The sequence below is a fragment of the Alexandromys fortis genome, unplaced genomic scaffold (assembly GCF_014885135.2).
Source record: "Alexandromys fortis isolate MF-2015 unplaced genomic scaffold, M_Fortis_MF-2015_v1.1 scaffold_53, whole genome shotgun sequence".
In the NCBI taxonomy this organism is placed as follows: Eukaryota; Metazoa; Chordata; class Mammalia; order Rodentia; family Cricetidae; genus Alexandromys; species Alexandromys fortis.
Window position 1 is genome coordinate 9,337,550 of NW_026067939.1, and position 13,004 is coordinate 9,350,553.

Sequence of the window (13,004 nt, forward strand, 5' to 3'; positions counted from 1 at the left end):
AATACCCAACATCTGTCTCTGGACTCCATGTGTTTCCAAAAAAAAAAAAAAAAAAAAAAAAAAGAAAAGAAAAAAAAGAAGAAGCAAGATTCTCCACACAACCCTATACACCACTTGACTTCTGAGTATTTAACTAAAGAATATTAATTCAACATATCACAGAAATTTTTGCACACTGATATTAATGGCAGCAATGATCAAAAAGCTAGATTAAAAGGTCAGCATAAGTATCTGTCAACAGAGGACATGATAAAGAAAATATATTATAGATGAGTAATAAATTTGATTCTGCCATAAATAAAGAAGAACAAATTAATATCATTTACAGAAAAAAAAATGGCAGCAATAGAGACCATTATAGAAAACAAATTATGTCAGACTGAGGTGGAATTTACTGCATGTTTTCTCTTGTTTGTGTATCCTCGGTCATGTATAGATGCATGAATTTATGTCTCCATAACTCATGGGAAAGTAGAAGGGAATGTTTGGACAGTAACAAAGAGGACTAACTCTCTTCTATCAGCAAATTGGGAAAATATTCATTTGAACTGTGACATATTCAGATTTGATAATAAATGCAAGGTAATGTTAAACAAATAAAAAGAACACAAAGCTTTCATATGTGTACATTCTAAAATTATTCACAGAATACGCTGAAAGTTACAGAACAAAGATAAAAGAACAACCACCAAGATTATCTCAAATGTAAAGTGCCGCAAATAGAGTAACTAATAAAGTTACCAACACAAAATGTCATGTTCGGAACAATCAGAGCTAAAGAATCCTGGCTTCATTGTTCCTGTCTGCTGAGAAGTAGAGGAAATGAAGTGAAATTTAACCGGTGACACCGATGAACAGAGTGACAAGGAGACAGGGGAATAATAGCTCACAGTAATGAGTCATTCATATTTGAATTCATGCTCACTCTCGAGCAGCTTCGCATTAAAATATGAGGGAGAGCGATAAGACAGCGAAATGAAGTCACATAAGGCCTTTATGAGATTTTAACATGAGCATCAGAGAAATCAAGAGTCAGAAAGAAAAGTGATCCTTAAATAATTTGAGCAGGCATGGATTTCTCACCTTGCCAAAAATAGAAAGGAAGGCAAGCGCAAAAGTGAAATGCGGTTGACAGAAGGTGATTGAAGAGGATTTTTGCCCCCAAATACTCAGATGCTTGCTTTTAGCTACCATTCCTTGGCACCCAGACCAACCAACTTCATGAATGTGGCTTCCAAGGGAGGGCTTTCAAGTTCCTCTGTCCCCCTATCTAGTTGAGAACTAAGGGAGGCAGCCTCTAAAGATTCCTGTAGTTCAATGGAGGGAAGCATCCTTCCTATTTTGGCAGAACTGCATGGCCTTTTGGCAGGCAAGGCAGCGAGTTAACACTGTTAGTGCTTTGCAATCGCCTATGACTTTTGTCCTGTGTTTAAGCTGATTAGCCCCTTGGGTGACTTTGGCATCCAAAGTAGTATTTCTTTTGACAGCTTACTGTGGGGACAGATGTCTGGACAGCAGATAAACTTCTTACCCGTTATTTCTCTTTGGTTTCTGCTGACCTATTTTAAAAGTGCCTTGCAAACTTATAAGCATTAGGCCCTGGTTTATAGGGTTTTGAGATGTTCATTTAAGGACTAACCACTTATAATAAACAGGAAGCAGGAACTGCCCTCATGGAACTCCCCTGTCTCTCTGATCTCATGATCACCTCTTCAGAGTCTATCTCCACAATCTTTGCTTTGCTTTTTCACATCTGAAGCTCTTCCTATTGCTTAACCTATTTGGACTTGAAAGCAGAAGCATTTTGCCACATTCTCCTTAACCTGAATTCGTCTTCAGTTTCAGGTTTCTGTAATTTCCTTTTACCTATTCAAAGTCTCTTCCAAAATAAATGTTTACTTCTTGGCTCCTCCCAGTGAATTCCAGATTCTATGACTTGACTTTTGATCCACTACTAACCTTCTATAATTATGTATAGTCAACTATTCAAAATCAATATTTTAACAACGCTTAGTCATTCTGATATATAGATTATCTAATCCTCACAATTTCATCAACTTTGATATAGCAGTACTTATTTCCTATATATTTTTTGTCAAACCAACTGTAATTTGCTAACAAAATTCATCTTTATAATGAGAACGATGACAAATTGCTGTCCAATAGAACTCAAGAGACTGAGGCAAAATTACTTTATAAATTGGAGGCCTATGTGGTTTAAACATGAGACTATGTTTGTTTTGTTTAAAATGCCATCTGAAGGAAAACTGCTGACAAACTACAATCCAGTCCCAGCCTCCATTCTCGTGAGCTGCAGCCACTCTGTTGGAGGAATATTCTTTTCAGGTGTGTGACTTTTGTTTACACTTCATTTGTTTAACTCTGTAAAACTATAAACACCTGATGGTCCTAATATAGAGATGAATGACTAATAGCGAGGCAGGAACAAGGATAGGCGAGGCTAGCAGGCAGAAAGTATAAATAAAAGGAGAACTCTGAGAGGAGGGAGAAGAAGGAGAAAGAGAGCAAGGAAAGGGGGACATGAGGGACCAGCCACCCAACCACCCAGCCAGCCACAGAGTTAAAAGGAAAGTAAGATACACATAAGTAGAAAGTCCACAGGCAAGAGGTAGATAATTTAAGAAAAACAGGCAAGAATAAACCAAGTTAAGGCCAGGCGATCGTAACTAAGAATAAGCCTCCATATGTGATTTATTTGGGAGCTGAGTGGTGGGTCCCCCCAAAAGTCAAGAGAATAAAATATCACAGAACACATTGGAACTAATATTCCATTTCCATAGTACTTGTGGGAGTTTGCTTTCCCTGTTAGATATTTTTGGAATACTATTCAAAATCTAAAAGCACATATCTATCAGTCTAATTATTTCCCTATTATGTATCCATTACACAAAAAATTTTTCAAGCAAATAGAATGGTTACCATTGATTAATGCTCTATTGTGACAAAATCAGAATCAGTTTAGGTATCCATCATCAATATGATAGTAAGCAAATTCTAAAATATTCTTATACCACTGGATCCAACATATCCTTCAAAAATATGTATGTTCATCGGTGTCACTTATCTAAAACCTTGTCAGTAAATATAAATAAAAATAGTAATTACAAAATGTATATACACTTAGCAAAAATAAATTCATCAAAAAGTCTGGAAGTCTAGGCAGTAGTGGCACAAACCTTTAATCCCAGCAAAGATAAGCAAATTTCTGTGAGATCAAGGCCAGCCTAGTCTACAAAATGAGTTCGAGGACAGCCAGGATGGTTACAGAGAGAAAGACTGTCTCAAAAACAAAGGAACCAAAAAATAAAAAAGGAAAGAAAGAAGAAAAAGAAAATTTGATATACCTGGAATTCCTTAGGCAGGAGATGTTCTAGCAACACAGAATTCTAATCTTTTTGAGAAACAATTTTATTCATATTTTATTTGCTTATTATAAACAAAATTAGCCACACAGTGGGTTATGTAATTCAGATCTGATGTTTTGTTATTTGCGTTTATTTACTTCTTTTTAGAAACATATCAGATGAAATATTTTGAGAATCCCCCTAGGAGGCTGATATATTTTATGCTAGTGGCATAATTAGACCTGTTCCAGGCAGCATCTGTGTGAGTCCCTCAAAGCATATAAGACTCAACTTGGGGTAGCATATTCCATGATAGATTATAGTAGTCAGTATAACTCACGAGTAGAATAATTGGAATTTGAGATCCATATGTTAATAGACATTGAGAACATACAAGATAAGAAAACATGTCAATTCACTTCTCAAGCAAACTGAATATTGTGAGATCACCAAGGAACTTTTAAGACTTAGGATTAGTTAATGTGACCAGAACCAGCTTTTTATGATTGTTTTATTTTCCCCTTATATTTGCATCATGTGCATTCACGGAACTACTAAAGGGAACGAGGGGGCAAGACTCACAAATCGAGAGTTAAATTTCTTCAAAAGCATGGCTTCCACCTGTCTGTCAGCCACCTGGAAAGCAAAATGACACCCTACAAAACAAGCAACCTCTAAAATCTATCCCAACCCCGGGTTCAATGCTAAACATGTACCTACACAAATGATACTCATTCACATAGGGAAGTAACCTCCCAGTACTATTCCAAACGAAATATAGCTTTGTTTAAAGAATTTGTGCAAAGTACATTTGTTTCTAGCAAGGAAAAAAATCTAATTATATAGAATCATAGAATAAAAATTTAACCACCTACCTACAATAATAGATTCAAGATAAATTAAAAAAAATTCATTTTCCAATTATTGTGAATAAAGTGGAAAATATGGCTGACAAGTAACTGTATAGAGTTAAAAATGTATTTTGGAAATCAGAGAACTACTAAACCTTCCTCCATATAATCTTTCCCATATAAATTGTAAGAGACTTATCCAAATGTGCTTCATTAAGACTCTGAGATGTGCAGCTCATCCATGTAGAAAAAATTAGAGAATGAACAAAGCATGAATTCTATGCCTCTACCAATTCGTAAGTGCTCAGTGCTGTATGGTTAGGAATAGAGCATTGTACAGCACATTCCTAGAATGTATCTTTCCTTCCTATTATTTCAGTTTCTCATCTTTACAATTCAGTCCCTAATTCTGCTGCTCCTCTCGGTGCTCAGCCCATTTTTCCCCACCACAATTATCTACTAAGTCTCCTCAGAATATGGGCTCATAATTTACATCCATGGAAAGGATGGATTTAGGAACTAGTGATTATGTCATAGTGATGTATAAAGATCTTCTTAGAATTGGACCATTTGCCTGTGCTAATGGATAGCCCACTGTTAACATCACCCTCTCCTTAACGATAAGGGAGAGGAAATGCAAAGATCTACTTACAAAGGTTGCGTATCCAGTTTATTTAACAGTATTAAGTACTGACCATCACATTGACTTGCTACTCTTTTATTTACCAAACTGGCAAAGCTATTGAGTGTCTTCATTGCTTGCTTACTAAGTTAAATGCAGTCAGTTGGTTTATGCTGTTGTCATCGTCCCTTAGAGCTAAAGTCCCAAACTTATTTTTTATTCTCTTTATTGATGTATGCATTATTCTCCAGTTATAAACTGCTAGGAGACTTCTAACACATTCGTTATGACTTCAATCGCTTTTCTGTTAAAATACAATGAAAGCATCTGTCCTTCAGACAGTAACTCACAACTGACTGGGACAATTAGGTTTAAATGAATGAGACACTTGAATGACACATGGAAAAATCGTGATGAAAACTTCGTCTTTAAAAAGAAATATTCCACTTATAACTAATTAAAGTCTTTCAATCAAAGTGACATTGTTTATGATTTTAAAATTCAAAGTAATTTTGCTCAGTTTTATGTACTATTTTAATGAAAACTCCTATGTTGAAAACTACTGTTGCTTTTGTGTTTTTTTTTTCTTTGAGGATTGGTATCAGACATGCAATGACTTAAAAACATTTATTACATTTATTGATGTGTGTGGGGGTAGAGATTAGGTGGAATTTTGGTTGGGCAAAAGACTGTTAGTAGCCTTTGAGGTAGGAAGAAGAAAACATTCAAAAGTAAGTTTGCTCTTTCCACCAGGTGGACTGTGGGTATCAAACTTACCTCACCAGAACTGGAAGCAAGCACCTTAACCCATTCAGCCATCTTGGTTTTTATAGGGATTTTGTTGTTATTGTTGCTTGTTTGTTTGTTTTTATATCAACCACGTAAAAATTTTTACCCGAAAAGATGATGAATGTGGTACAAATCTGTGTATAAGATTTAAAAGATGTTGCTATTGCATAATGAATTGCAGTGTTCATTCTATTAAAAATCTGCTAAAAACAGAAGAAAATCATCTAAATATTGTCAATCTCAATAAATTTCTATTGTTATCTCAGGTAGTTAAAGCTTATCATTCATAATAAAGTGGTTCAGACATTCGAGAGGGACATACCATTCAGCATATAAAATTGATGTTGGCGTTGCTTATTTCTTGCATTTAGAAGAATTTTTAGTGATATTCATTTTAATTTTCATTAAATCCTTGTATCAAAACAAGTTTGTCTCTTCAGGTCTTTCAAATCACAATTGTCACTTAAACTGTAAGAAAGGGGCTCTTCTCAACAGCTAAGTAGGGTTATGTACAACAAAGATATTTTGTCATAATTATCAGTCATCAAAACAGCTTGGACAAAGATTAAACCTAAATACAATTGATTGCATTCACATTTAGTTTATTTACGTAGTTCAGTACACCTTGTTTGAGACGATGTTCATGATTTCATTTCTGTATTTTCTCTATAGCATTATATTTGAGAATTTTCTGGCAATTAACTTAAATTTTCCAATGAAAAACTTTCAAGAGCACATAAAGCTAGGTAATTGTCTAACAGATAATGTTTCAACAGTTTGCCAGGTCACTTGGGATGTACTTTGTTGTTGCAAGCATGTCTGATATAATATTGCCTTCTTTTTTCTTTTTTAATACTTTGAGATTATAAAGTAATTACAAGGTTCTCCCTCCCCTTTTCTCCTTATACTTCTCCCTTCTCACATTCAAATGTATGACCCCATTTTTCACTAATAGTCATTGTATGCATCTATGTATACATATGTAATGCTTTCTTTTAGTTAAAAAGTAATATATTTTCTGTCAGAATATAAAGATAGGTAGAAGTAAAGAAGGAACACACCTGGTTAACAAAAGGAATGAGGAAATGTGTATAAAGGTGGGTTACGGTCAGGGCCAATGAGCCAATTTCGTATGGCATAAACTTTATTCAACTTTGTGAAAAACAACCATACTAAGAAACAAACGGTCAATTTTAAGATTTTACTTTCATGGTAAATTCATTCTTTCCTTTAAAATCATATCTGTATGTTTGTTTTGAAAGAGGTGAAACAACATTCAATCTGCATAAACTTTTCCATAATATTTCAACAGAGTAAAAATTAAGAATCAGGACTGATGAAATGATTCAACTGGTAAAGTACTTGGAGTATACACCTGAACATCTGAGTTTGATTCCCAGAATTCATATAAAGGTAAAAAAAAAAAGTCCAAAAAGTTTCCTTTGACGTGTGCTGGCTACACCATCCACAAAGATCACATACCGTTATCATCATCATCATCGTAACAATAATAAATATTTTCATACTAGCATTTGAACAAGTGTAAGAGATTGTGATGAAAATCAGATTTATCTGAGCTGAAATATTTTAGAGTATTAAAATAAAACAGATCAACATTAAACCTTCATTCAACCTCTCCTCTTTTCACATCCTTAGGATAAGGGAAGACAAACTCCCAACTTTTATTATTTTTGTAACTTCTATTTTAAGCACAGACGAGGAAATTAAAATTCTACTGACCCTCCCATGCGTCAATTAATCTGTCCAATTATACTTTTTTCTTTATTGATTTTATTACCTGGGAATATGTTTAATCTTTCAAGGATTAATTGTGATTCACAACTGAAAAATTGGAGAAGATATGTGCAAGTTATTTGGCATTTTGCGGGTTAAAAGCAGTTTATTGCATATTATTACATTTAATACTAACAATCATCCCTAGATAATTTGTTCTCAACTATGTGATTATGCACCACCGACTCGAGTACATTAGCCATGACTCACTGTTATGTTGTACATGATAGGGCATATGTGTGTGTATGTGTGTGTTTGATTTTAGCTGTGCTTAAAGGCAATATGACTATATAAAAAATCTGAAAGTTTAATTCATGAGAAAATTGGATTTTTCTTACATTGTGCCATATCAACCTGTGACTTCTTGAGATGCAAAGTTTAAAAGAATATTATTTTGTTTTTCTCAACACTACCTAAGAACTAAAGTATCTGAAAAGCTACCTCCAAGGAAAAAAAAAAGAACATGTGCACTTAGCTATCTTGAGAAATATCTGATTTCAGCCTAAGAATATTATATAAAGAATTAAGGTTTAAAACCTAAACCGGGAGGCAGTGGCTCACCCTTTTAATACCAGCACTTGGAAGACAGAGGAAAGACCTCTTGGAGTTTGATGCCAACTTGTTCCACAGAGTGACTTTAGGATAACCAAAGCAACACGGAAAAATCCTGTCTCCAAAAACCAAAATAAATAAATAAACAAACTCAGAACATGAAAAATAATTAGCTCAGTTCTTAAGGCAATGCTGACAACAGGGTACCTCTGAATCCACAGGTACTAGGTCAGTTCATATCTGTGGAGGGACTCTCCTAAACACTCATGTGATGTTTACTATTAAGTGTGGTACAAGGTAATGAGATTGAACAAATCCCTTTTACCATGTAGAGATGAAGAGAAGAAAAAGAGTATAGGGTAGAAAAGTACACATTTTCCCAGCATTTCCTCTCCTGTCTCTTTGATGAAAGACTGGAGGCGTGATAAAACTAAGCATCTGCTTTAAGACAGCAAAATGGGCTTACCCTCGGGGAACTGGTGAGTAATCACTGTTGTTAGGTGAAGAGAACAGAAGAATAATTCAGTATTAATGATACAGTGCCCTTGGTCATGCCATTAAGTATCTCAGCAAGCTCTTAGTTTTAAATAATCCTGACAAGATGATTTTTTTAAGTTTATTACAAAGACAATCCAAATTAACCAAAAACTTTTTAAATAGAAAAATAATAGGGTTTAGGAAGCTACACTACATCATTCTTAGATTTCCCACTATTCAGAACTATCAAACTATTTATGCACTAGAAAAGGATGTATCTGTAGACCAATAGAATTGAATTTTGCGTCATGAAATACTTTTCCAGTTGGTTATACATAATGAACCCATACATTGAAAGGGTAGAGGCTTATGGTAGCCATTAAAAAGTCAATTGCCTCATGAATAGCAATAAAGAACTTTATATCGTGTTGTTTACATTACTTAGGAAAATAATTTAGAAATCATAGATCTGAACCATTAAAGACCAGACCAAAAAAAAAAAAAAAAACCAGATGATCAAACTTAACATCATTCTTTGAAAGATAAGAATTCTTTGTACATAAAATACAAAGAAAAGTCACAAATTAGCAAAACTTTCAAACACCATAAATGTAATAAAGGGATTGTAGATGACAATATCCAGAACTAAAACACTAAGAATAAGAAAACAAAAGAGAAAAAATTCTACCAGAAAAGAACTAGGGATACAAAATAAATTCTTTATAATACACTTGATAAAATTATTAAGTAGAAAAATGCAAATTAAACCCAAACAACAGTACATTTTATGCTATCACAGTTCAATTTAAATGGATGCATAGTATTGCTTAAGGTAAGATTCACCACACCTGAGCCTGGGCTGCTGCCTAAGACCAAGTCTGGTCCAAGGTCTTCATATAGCCTGGGTCTTTATAGATGTCCACTAGCCAGGTTGTCACCAAAGGCCATACAGATGCCTGCAGTCTAGGCTGCAACCCTGCATCCATGTGGGTATCTGAGTGCCATGCCACCAGCAGGGCCATGTTGACCTGAGTCGCCTGCACTACCACATGGAGCCATAGACACATCCAAGCTGAGCCTTCTCCCTAAGGCTATGTCTGGGTCCATGGCCCTACAAAGGTCAGGGGCTGGGGTGATCTTCATGGCTCTGTGGAATCCCAGGGACTTGTCAGTCACCTGAGACCATGTTGGTACCAGATGGCCACACTGATCTTAGTATTCTGTGCTGCCCCTGAAGCCATGGTAACCTCCAAGACTGAGCTGTTGCCAAGGGCCATGTCTGGGTCTGTGGTCTTTCTGCAGGAGACTGTGTTAATAATGTCCCTGTACCGTTTTAAAACAAAGGATCACAGGAACTATGCGTTTTCAAGTCTTAGGGCCATGCTGAGATGGCCCAGCCTTTCACTGGCCTTAGGATAAGTGACCCTGTCCTTTACTGGATACACAACCAACAGGGGTGCTGGTCTGCCCCTCAGGACAAAGCTGTCTTCTGTACTCAGAAAAGATGGCCCTATTTCCCTCACCACAGGCATGCACCTCACCTGGGCAGCACACGAGAGCTGACCCTGTTGAAAGGGGCAGGAGAGGCATCCCTAAGGTCATGAGAGATGACCCTACTCCCACCCCATTCCCATCTGCTATGCGGTGGCATGGGTGAGAGAAAGCCCTCCACCCCTAACCCTTACCTCCTGCAATGATTGAGGGAGGTAGGCCCAGGGTCATGGACAGTAGGAGAGCTAGTCCTGATTCTCAGGTCACCAGATGCAGGCCAACCTTGTACTCACTCAGTATGGGAAGCTAAGGAGAGCTGGCCTGAGGCTGTGGGAGCAGAAGAACTGACCCTGCCCCCCCCCCACATACGCTTCCTACAACAACTGGAAGACTCTGCACCTGGCCTGAGCAAAACAGTGGAGCTGGTCCTGGTGGTGTGAATGTGGGCGAGCCAGACTTTGGGGCCTGAGAACAGGAGAACCGATCCCCTCCTTCCGCAGGCTGCAGAGGCAGTGCTGGAGAGCTCACCTGGGTAGTGACCGTGATGGAGAAGTGGCAGACTGAACAGCCCTGCTATTAGCCAGGCCCAGAACCAGGGCTATGGGTTAGCCGTTCCCAACTTCTACCTCATCTATGAACTATTGGAACATGAGAAAAGATGAACCTACAGATCCAAAACAGCAGGATCTCCATGACACAGGATAGCAACAAGGCATCCAAAGGAGCCTTGGTGAGAGCCCTTTTCAGTGGTGTAGCAGAAACCAGAGTCCTCCAGCTAGACTAATGACTCATAGCAAAGAGTTCTTCCAATTAAAGATAAATGGACTAAAGCTGTGAGACTCATTGGGTCACAGTATAGCTTCCATGATGAGAGTCTGCTTCTCCTCCCCCTTTTTTCTTTTGTTTGGTTGGTTTGGTTTTTATTTTTTCTTTTAAACTCTGTTCTGTTTAGTGGGGAGACGTGAGGGACCTCGCAAGGGCAGAGGCCACATGCCGAGGGATAGGACAGGGAGATAAGTGGGATCAGGATGCAGGATGTGAAATTCACAAAGAATCAATAAAAGTGAAAAGAATTTTAAAAAGAAGAGATAAGAGTGGTCAGGACTCAGAGGCTTTTGTTAGGAATGCTAAACCATATGCCACTGTGGCTCAGTGCCCACAAAGTACTATATATCAAAGGCTTGATCCTGAGTCTATAGTGTCCTGGGAAGCAGCAGAAATTTCAAGACGGAAGGCATCATTGGAAGTCATCTAGGCATATAAAGAAATGCCAATAATATGAGTAGTGGAACTCTGGTAACTCCTCTTTCTGTCTCTACTCAGTTCCTTTAATGTAAGTGTCTTATTCTACCATGTGCTGGCACTGTGATATAGATATAATATCTTACCACATGTACCAAAACAAACTGATTCTCCCTAAATAAAAGCTCTAAAGTAATAAGGTAACATAAACCTTTCCTCTTATGAAGTGTATCTCCCCTGACCTCTTGCTACAGTAAAGGGAAGCTTACCAACACCAAATGACTTTGGAAAATATATTGAAAGTTAAAATCATACAGTGAAATGTATGCTCACCATTGACGTAGTGTCTCATCTTTTTAATAACTCTATACTCAAAAATGCTATACCACAAAATAAAAAGAAAAATCGTCAATAGACCAGCAGGTGCAGGCCTCAAAATCCTACAAGGACCTACAGTTTCTGTCTATAACCCTGAGATATCAAGTGACTACATGGGCAGACCTATTCCATTTCTGTGAGCAACAGTATGAGGAGCCAATGGGAGATTCACTAAGTACAGATAAATTAAGGCAGACCAAAATAGCTACGTTTGTCACGGTTCTCTAGAAAAACAGACAATTGTATAGATGCATAAATGGTATTTATAAGAGTGATTGACAGGCTGTGGTCCAACTGTTCCAACCATGACTATTGCCCAATGGAAAGTCCAAGAACCCAGTAGCTATTCAGTCTACAAGGCAGTCTGTCTCCTCGGGTCTTCAGTATTTCTTGGAATCCTGAAGAAGTAGGCTCTAGTGACAATAAAGGGACGCCCTTGACTGTGAAAGCAAGGCGAACAGACAAGTGCTCCCTTCTTTGTGTGTGTGTGTGTGTGTGTGTGTGTCCTTCACATAGGCTGCTACCAGAGGCTATAACCCTGACTTAAGTTAAATCTTCCCACCTCAAAATATTTAGTGTGAATCTTCTCACTGCAAATACTGTAATTAAGAAAAATCCACAGCAGATGTAACCAACCAACCACTTGAGTTTTGAGTAACTCCAGGTGTAGTCAAGTTGACAACCAAGAACAACCATTACAATAATATTGTAAAGACTCTAAAAATTAAGCTAGTGTGGCAAAGGAGAAAGCAAAAAATAGACCAGAACACCCATTCTTATAAAAATAGGATCTGTCTTCTACAATGAAACTTTTGTATAAGACCATATGTATATGAGAGTATTTATATAAACATACATATGCATAGATGTATATACGTGTATGTGTGTGCATATATATCACAGCATATATATAGTATACCACAGTTTCTTTAATTCACACTATTAGGGGAAGCTAGGCAATATATATGACACATGTCTTTATTGTTTCTTATATATGTATGTGAATCTTGAATGATCTCAATATGCTAACTAATGAGAAAGAAGTAATTCAGCTATCTACATAAATGCTTATATGAAATTTATTTTGGTTGAACAAATTAGGACCAACCAAAATGCTCTGCTCTTCTTCTTTAATTAACTGAAAATAGATTCTTCTTCTCTCATACAATAATACCGACCATAGTTTCTTACCCCCTTCTCCTCTCTTCTCTCCCTCTCCCAATTCCATATGGTACATATATCCAGGATTCTTAATGATATTTCAATACATGAAATGAAATATGAGTAGGATGTATTTATGAATATATATGTATATGCACATAAGATATATGCATATAGCAATAAATACTAAAACAGCCATGAATTTTAAAGAGAGCAAGGAATGGCTATGAGAAGGTTTGGAGGAGGGATGGGAAAATAATAGAATTGTGTCATAATCTCAAT

General features: G+C 36.8%; 1 protein-coding gene across 1 annotated transcript in view; it reads right to left on the reverse strand.

Annotated features, from left to right (window-relative positions):
- The window catches only part of Zbbx (zinc finger B-box domain containing), a 172,250-nt gene that overhangs the window by 48,023 nt on the left and 111,223 nt on the right, over positions 1 to 13,004 (reverse strand). The window lies entirely within an intron of this gene.